Source organism: Juglans regia, chromosome 7 (assembly GCF_001411555.2).
Source record: "Juglans regia cultivar Chandler chromosome 7, Walnut 2.0, whole genome shotgun sequence".
Classification (NCBI taxonomy): Eukaryota; Viridiplantae; Streptophyta; class Magnoliopsida; order Fagales; family Juglandaceae; genus Juglans; species Juglans regia.
In genome coordinates this window covers 22,468,006-22,476,646 of record NC_049907.1, presented here as the reverse complement: position 1 = coordinate 22,476,646, position 8,641 = coordinate 22,468,006, and positions in this window count along the sequence as shown.

The window sequence follows — 8,641 nt, the reverse complement described above, 5'->3', positions numbered from 1 at the left end:
AAGACATCCTTTCTAGGGTCTAGGAATATCTTAGATTACATAGTGAATGTACTCTCATCAATTTCTTTTTTTTTTTTTTTGTGAACTTAGGATTGGAACTTAAAATTTAAGCCTTAACAATTACAAAGCAAGATCTTTCTGCTTATTTTTGGACTGATGGCTTTTCAAAAACCTAATTGAATTACATCAAATGAGTGTAATAAAAGAAATAGTATGCTCAAATCTAAGAAATTCCATAGATTGAAAAAATTAGCCTCTAGACAAGATAAAAATGACAGGAAGCGTCAAACATAACCTAGATATATAGGCATTTGATTAGGGATTCAAATTAAACTAATTATTAGACATAGGGGTATTTTATATATTTTAGATGGTTTCTATTTATATAAAAAAGCATGTTTTTATTAGCATTGAGGAAAAGTGTGCATAGAACCCAATTGTTCATCTCTTGTGCTTCTTGGATTTTCATTCTTGGCACTTATCAGTTATATATGGATATGTTTTCTTCCTATCTTAGTTCAAAATTATTTTCATCAATCTCAATTTTAATTATAATTAAATATGATGTTCAATCCAGTGTAAAATTTTATCAACATGTCTGTAACATTTCCTATTTCCTTATAGAGTCAGGTTTTCCCTTTACATCTTGTTCATCAATTCTATCGTTCTTGATTTTTCCCCAACGAATTCCAATTCTTGGAGAAATACTTTGTTCAGTAAATAAATGAAAAGTGGTAAGATTGATTAAAACATTAGTAACCATACATCTACAGATTAATCAATTTTCCTTAAATTTTGATAAATTGAACTCTTGTTATAAAATTCCACAAGGTGGTGAAAACCAACCAAAAAGAAGGCGTTGGTATAGTTCCCTATTAGAAGAGCAAAAAGAGGCTTGTCGTAAAAGGAACAGAGACATATATGATCTAAACAAAGCATCTAACATGGTGTTGTTTAGGATGAAGGACAATTTCTATCTTGCCCTATGGTTGCTTTCAGCCAACCAAGTGTTTCACAGAATAATCTTGAAGTTGTGCACAACAATGATGTCTCCCAGCGGTTTCAGAATGAAAGGCAATGCATTTATAACAATGATGTTAAGGCGTGTGAGGTGTCCTCTACACAAGGAATTGAATCTTGTCTTGATGTTAATGTTTCCGCTTTTAATTATTGGGTCGATGCATCTATCCTAATGGGACAAGAATCTGTTCAACCGAGCAGTTCCACAAATTCTTTAGCATCTAGGATAAGAACTACAGATGTACAAAATACAAGCATATTTGATCAAGTCGTAATTCAACAGGTCTACTGTACATCCTTTCTTTTTTGTTTTACTTTTCCATAAACTCTTCCATTTGTTTCTCAATATGGCCAAAAATTCACTTGATGGGCTGCATGTCTTGTTCAATAGGTTGTCTGTCTTATTCATGACCAACCCAATCTCGAAACAACGATATCAACACCTTCTCGGGGTAAGGAACAAGTTTACAAATCGATGACAGTTCTCCATCCCTTTTTGTCATTTTATTATATATTGGCCGATGATACTTTTGATATAATCATTTGCACCACCTAAGAACTTGCTTTTGTTATTTGGTATGTGTTTGGCTTTTGCCATAGGAAAGCAGCATCAACGATCAGTTAGCCTAAGGCAAATATTATAAAGTGTACCACTTGAAGCAAATTTCTTGCCATTGGTGCCATCCTGTAAATACTGTAAAGCAAAAAGATTCCATCATGAGACAAATGGCTTCTGTTGTGTTGATGACAACATTTCTTTGGTTGCTGATCAAGTTCCTAATCAGCTTTACCATCTATTTACTTCAGAGTCAAGTGAATATACCAAATTTCTTACCTATGTGCGCACATATAATAACAAATTTGCATTTACGTCATTTGGTGTAAAATTTGATAGAGATTTATGCCGAAGGAACAAAGGAATCTATACATTTCGGGCTCAATGACAAATCTATCATTACATTAATGAGTTGCTTCCTCTTGATGGTCCTTCTTCTTATCTGCAATTATATTTTTATGACATTGAACATGAACTACAAAATCGAGTTAATGATTCCGGAAGATTGGATCCATCGATTATTACTAAACTCATGTCTATTCTTAAAAGGTTAATCCATATTCGCGCTTTTTTAGAAGCCTTGGCGACATACCTAATTTGGAAAAATGCGAGATCCAAATCAGATCAGATGTGGGTCTAGACCAACGTGTTTTTAATGCACCATAAACCTCACAAGTCGCAGTTATTTGGATTGAGAGTGATGACTCTGCCCCTTTAAAAGGGCGAGACATTGACGTTTTCAACCATTCAGGTGGCAGTCATATAGTTCAATATTATTTTGGTTGCTATGATCCTTTGCAATATCCGTTGTTATTTCCTTTCGGTAATATTGGTTGGCATCAAGGTATACAAAGAGTCAAGAAAGGAATAACATTTTCACAAACTGGAACAAGGCCATCAGCTAATCCCGAACAGTCAATATCAGCAGATGAGTTACTTATAAAAGAGCAACAAGGGCAGAATAAGTGTTCTTCTTTTGATCGTTAAAGTTTCGACCTTTGAATCTGCAACTTCCTAATCTATCATTTTGTTTTTACAGTTTTGGACAAAAAAAGAAAACAATCAATTGTCTCATGTCGTGAATATTATTGCTACAAGTTACAAATCAGAACAAATGATAAATCTATCAGGCTACTATCTAGCTGTTTGTTTCAACAATTTGTTATTGATATGTACGTCAAAATTGAAACTTCAAGATGAGATTATTTTCGTACTAAACAATAACATATTCGATCTGAAGTATATAAAGGAATTGTTTATAGTATTTCAGTTGGACAAACTGATGCTTCCAAAGTTGGCAAGCGCATTATTTTACCCTTGTTTTTTATTGGTGGCTCAAGAGATATGCGAAAAAGATATATGGAAACAATGGCTTTAGTCCAGCATTTCGAATAACTCAATATCTTTCTAACTATGACATGTAACCCAGGTTGGAAATAAATCTTAAATGAATTGAGGCCACAAGAAGAAGTTTAAAATCGATCTGATTTAATTGCACGAATTTTTAGGACAAAATTAGAAGAGTTGAAGGATGATTTACTCAAGCGACAAGTCTTTGGAAAAGTTTCTGCTTATGTTTATGTAATTGAACATCAGAAAAGAGGACTACTACATGCTCATTTCTTAATTATATTGCAAAGAGATTGGAAAGTTCATGCTCCTGAAGCTTTCGTTGAGATTGTCTCTGCAAAAATCCCTGATCAAAATAAAAATCCACATTTATACAAAGCAGTTGTGAAGCATATGATGCATGACCCCTGTGGAATATTAAATCCAACCAATATCTGTATGAACAAAAATGGTTGTTGTAAAAACCATTATTCAAAAAACTTCGCATCCAGTACAACTGTTGGAGCTAACTATTTTCCACAGTATAGGCACTGCAAAAATGAAGTTATTGCCAAGGTTAGGGGCAAAAACTTGGATAATCGTTGGGTTGTTCCTTATAATCCTTATCTTGTTGCAAAATTTGATTCTCACATTAATGTAGAGATTTGTTCTATGGTCAAGGCTGTGAAATACCTTTATAAGTACATTTATAAAGGCCATGATCGTGTCGCTTTTAATTTGATTTCTGAACAAATTACTCATGACATAGATGAAATTCAACAGTTCCAATCAATTCGATGGATTTCTCCACCTGAAGCCATGTATAGAATATATGGTTTTATTCTTAACGAAATATATCCATCTGTGTATAGTTTGTATCTCCATCTTGAAGATCAACATTTGGTAACTTTTCGCCCTCAAGAAGATTTGACCAATGTTCTGACCTCTGATCGCTCTGCGAAATCGATGTTAACAGAATTCTTTTCAACAAACCAAATAAATGAAACTGCGCAAACATTGTTATACAAAGAATTTCTTGAAATTTTTGTTTAGAGTCAACAAGACAATATGTGGAGTTTTAGAAGAAAGAAAAGTGTTATAGACCAAATTGTCATAACAAGCCCATTTGAAGGATAAAGATATTATTTACAGATCTTATTAAATCATATAAGAGGCCCTTTATCATTTAATCATCTCAAGATAGTTAATGATGTAGTGGAACCAACATTTCATGAAGCAGCTACCTTGCATGGTCTATTACAAAAGGATAGTAATCTGAAAGATTCTTTGCAAGAAGCATCTCTGTATCAAATGTCATACAGTTTAAGGCGATTATTTGCAACAATTCTTGTTTATTGTAATCCAACAAATCCAAGAGAAATTTGGGAACGCTTTGAGCAAGATATGTCAATGGATTTTCAACAAGATAGTACAAACTCAACAGAAATTAAAACTAAAGTTTTGCGAAATATTGCTTCCATTCTTGAATCTATGGGGAAAAACATCAACACATTTAATTTGGTAGATAATAATGTTTCTTTTGATGACGAACAAACTGAATCTAGAGAGATCAATGATGAATCAGCAGTTGTAATTCCGGAGGAAGATCTCTTCGCTTCAACAGCTCTTAATCATCAACAACAAAATGCATACAATTCAATTTTGGAAAAAGTCTTCTCAAACCAACCTGCTGCATTTTTTGTCGATGGCCCAGGTGGCACATGAAAGACATATCTATATAAAGTGCTTCTTGTTTCAGTTAGATCAAAACAATTAATTGCACTTGCAACTACATCGTTTGGTGTTGTTGCATCTATTTTGCCAAGAGGTCGAACAACACATTCAAGATTTAAGCTTCCGTTGGATCTTGATAAAAATAGTACATGTAGTATTAGCAAACAAAGTAGTCTTGCAAGATTGATACGTCTTGCAAGATTAATTATATAGGACGAAGCACCTATGTCTAGGAAATAATCTATAAAAGCATTGAATAAAATGTTACAAGATATCAACGATTCAAAATTAACATTCGGTGGCAAAGTTATTGTGTTTGGTGGTGATTTCCGACAAGTTTTGCTTGTGGTTCGAAAAGGCACAAGACAACAACAAATTGATGCCAGTTTAGTTTCTTCATACCTATGGCCTTGCATTGAGTAAAATTGAATTAACTGAGAATATGCGAGCAAGATTAGATCCAAAATTTTCAAATTATTTGCTCCAAGTTAGCAATGGAATCATGCCAGTCACAGTTGAAGAAAATATCAGAGTTCCAGATAGCATGCTTATTCCTTACGAAAATGATGTTAATTCTTTGAATAATTTGATGGATACTGTATTCGAAGATATTCATAACTATTCAGCAAAGTTGTCAGAAATGATGAATCGAGCTATTCTGACACCGAAGAACAATTCTGTTGATGAAATAAATGCTATACTCATTTAAAGATTTCCTGGTGAAATTGTTCGATATTATAGTTTTGATGAAACAATAGATAAATCTAAACAAGGTGTTATGGAGGATTTCAGAAACACTTTGACTCCAAGTGGCCTTCCACCTCGTGAATTGTTGCTTAAGAAAAATTGTCCTGTCATGTTACTTAGAAATATTGATCATTCAGAAGGATTATGCAATGTAACACGTCTTATTTGCTGCAAGTTTGATTGCAACGTTATTAATGCAGAAATTTCTATTGGTCACCACAGTGGGCAACAAGTTTTTATACCAAGGATTCCCTTCTTGCCAAGTACTGAAGAAAGTAGTGAGTTCCCATTTAAGCGAACACAATTTCCTATCAAACTATGCTTCGCAATGATAATAAATAAATCTCAAGGCCAAACATTAGATTTTGTCGGCATATATTTGCCTCAGTTAGTATTTTGTCACGGACAACTATATGTAGCATTATCAAGAGCAAAAACTGCTGCTTCAATAAAAATTCTAATAAGGCCGATCTCAAATGATGATTCTGAAGAATGCTACACAAAGAATATTGTTATAAAGAATTGTTAACACTTGCATATTCATGAGAGACTTAAATAGGTAATTATCTCATCAAGACTTTCAACTTCTTTCTCATGCAAGAATTGATTGCTAAGAAATAATTACTTAAATTTAATTACTTAGACTTATTGGTTGTTGCAATTCACATTAAATCACCTCGAGACGTAAATACAGCACATGGACCAACAGTAATCCAAGAAAAACATCTTATTGACCATAGGTAAAATTCTTTCTAAATTGTTAATATCTTATTATAAAACTTCAGATTTAATTTTTTTTCATTTTATTTATCGACACTAAATCTCTACATGATCTTGCTTAAATGTTGTAGTCTAAAACCTATATGGTTAACAATGTGGGATCGGTTTGTACATGTCAAATGTGAAAAAATTTCTAAAATTATTCTAGCAAAACCAATCATTCTAGGAACACGTCTCAAAGGTGGATCTTACAACATTATTCTCTCTAAATAAAATTGTTCTCATTTTTTTAATATTATATACTACTATTATTTTTTAAATGTTCTCCCAACATAGGTCTGTCTCTTTCGTCTCACCCAACAAGCGTATTCATAATCAGTCCTCTTGTTCCTGAACCAGCGCAGTTACAAAAGTGGAAATTCATATTTTTTAATTACTTTTTCAATCTATTTCTATTATATGACATAATTTGTAACTTCAGTGATTTGTTCATATATCTTAAAGTGTATTAACTATCTCAATCACAATTTCTCACAACTCTAAAAATGAATTGTATTAATCTAATATCTAGAATTATTCTTTATGATTTCCATTTTCTTGTTAATTCGAATGGCAACAATTAATGATCAATTACTTGAAGACATCATTGAGAAAAGCATGCACAATGCGTCCGCTTCTAGCTCAACCTTTGGTACTCAGCCCATAACTAAGATCTATGATGTTGCTGAGCTCTTAAAATCATTGCAACCTCTAATGGTAAAATTGCACTACTGACAATAAATTCATACTCTCTATGTATAAACATCATAATATAATATATGCACTTTCGTATAATTAAATTCTCACTCTCTGTGTACTAAATGTGATGTAGAAATCAAGATTTTGGATAAAAGCAAAAATTATTGTGGCCGATTCGCATCAAATTTTATATTACATGTCTTGCGTTGGATGTAACAAAGGAACATGATATGAATACAATGAAACATTCATTTGCTATCACTGCAAGAAGACGAGCAATTCACAGTCGCAGTATGTATGCTATTTTTAAATTTTAAACCACAACTGTTCAAATCAAAGCTATAATATATGGTTTTTATTCATGTGAACTCACAGCTCTACTTTCATTATTTATAGTTCTTGAGCATATGTGGATGTGGATGATGGTATAGGACAACTGGCAGCAGTTTTATTTGGTCCAATTGTAGAGCTTGCTCTAGGCTGCATAGTAGCAAACCTTATGGAACATATTGACGATGTAATCAATTCTTTTAATTAAAACATTCATGTATCATCATACAATCATTCTAAATTGTATAATTCAATTAATAAATTTGATAAATATATTAATTTTTTTTTGCATGATTCTATTCTTGTAGAAAATTAATAAATATCCTAAAATCCAACCATGAATTTCTTATAATTTTTCCATTCCCATAAATGTAATTTTTACGCTTCTTTTCAAGAAAAATCAGGAGATGATTAACAAATTAATACAAAAATATGAACTCTATTCCATATAAAACAATATGAAATATATATATGCATGTCACAAGTCATAGTATGTATAATATATTTCATATATCAATTTTTTATAGGTCTTAATTAAAAAACATTTTATTGTCAAAAAGGATTTCATCCCCATTTGTGATGCTAATCGATTCTCACCAAATATTATTTTTTATTCTCAAAACCATGATAAAGTCCATTAGTTTTATTTTTATTTTTGATAACTTGATTGTTTCATTAAAACAACTGCAATAATACTTCATAACTTTTGCTATGTATAATGATACCATTTCATAGCCTTAACTTTCTAACGCAAAGACAATGATTTATTCGTTTTTACAATAAATTTATCTCCACATCGAACAATTCAATTTTTAAAAAATTTTACATTCTTGGAACAAACCTCCACTTGTTAGAAACAAAATCTTTTAGTTCTTCCCAACCGTTAGCTAAATCATCTTAGTCTTAAGTTATACAATGCGTTAATTATAAAATAAAATAAAAAATTCACATTCAGTTCCATTATATTGAATCAAGAAACATTTCATTTTAAAGGATTTAACATTTAAATAGATAATTTCATCCTTATGCAACTATATTCACCTTCTTATTCCAAAAATAAAAACCCAACATTTAAGGATACCAATAACTATAAATTAAATCTGCACATATGTGATGTTAAAAAACAACAACAATATAAACAAGTACCGGTTTTCAACCAACAACTCCCATAAAATGTTCATAATGATGACAATTTATACTAGCAGTTCCAACCTTTTGTCTTGAAATGCAACCTTGTCTTAAAAAAAAAAGCAGTTCCAACATTTTGTCTTGAAATGCAACCCATCTGGCACTCACAATATAATTTCTTCCATTATAAGTATTATCTAAACCATAATTTCTTTTCCCTCTTTTCAATCCGCAAAAAACTTGATAACAATGCACCAATAGGCAATGACAATCTACCATAACAACTACTGTGATTAACACAAACATCACAAAGTATGATTCAATTCTTTCCTAGATAAT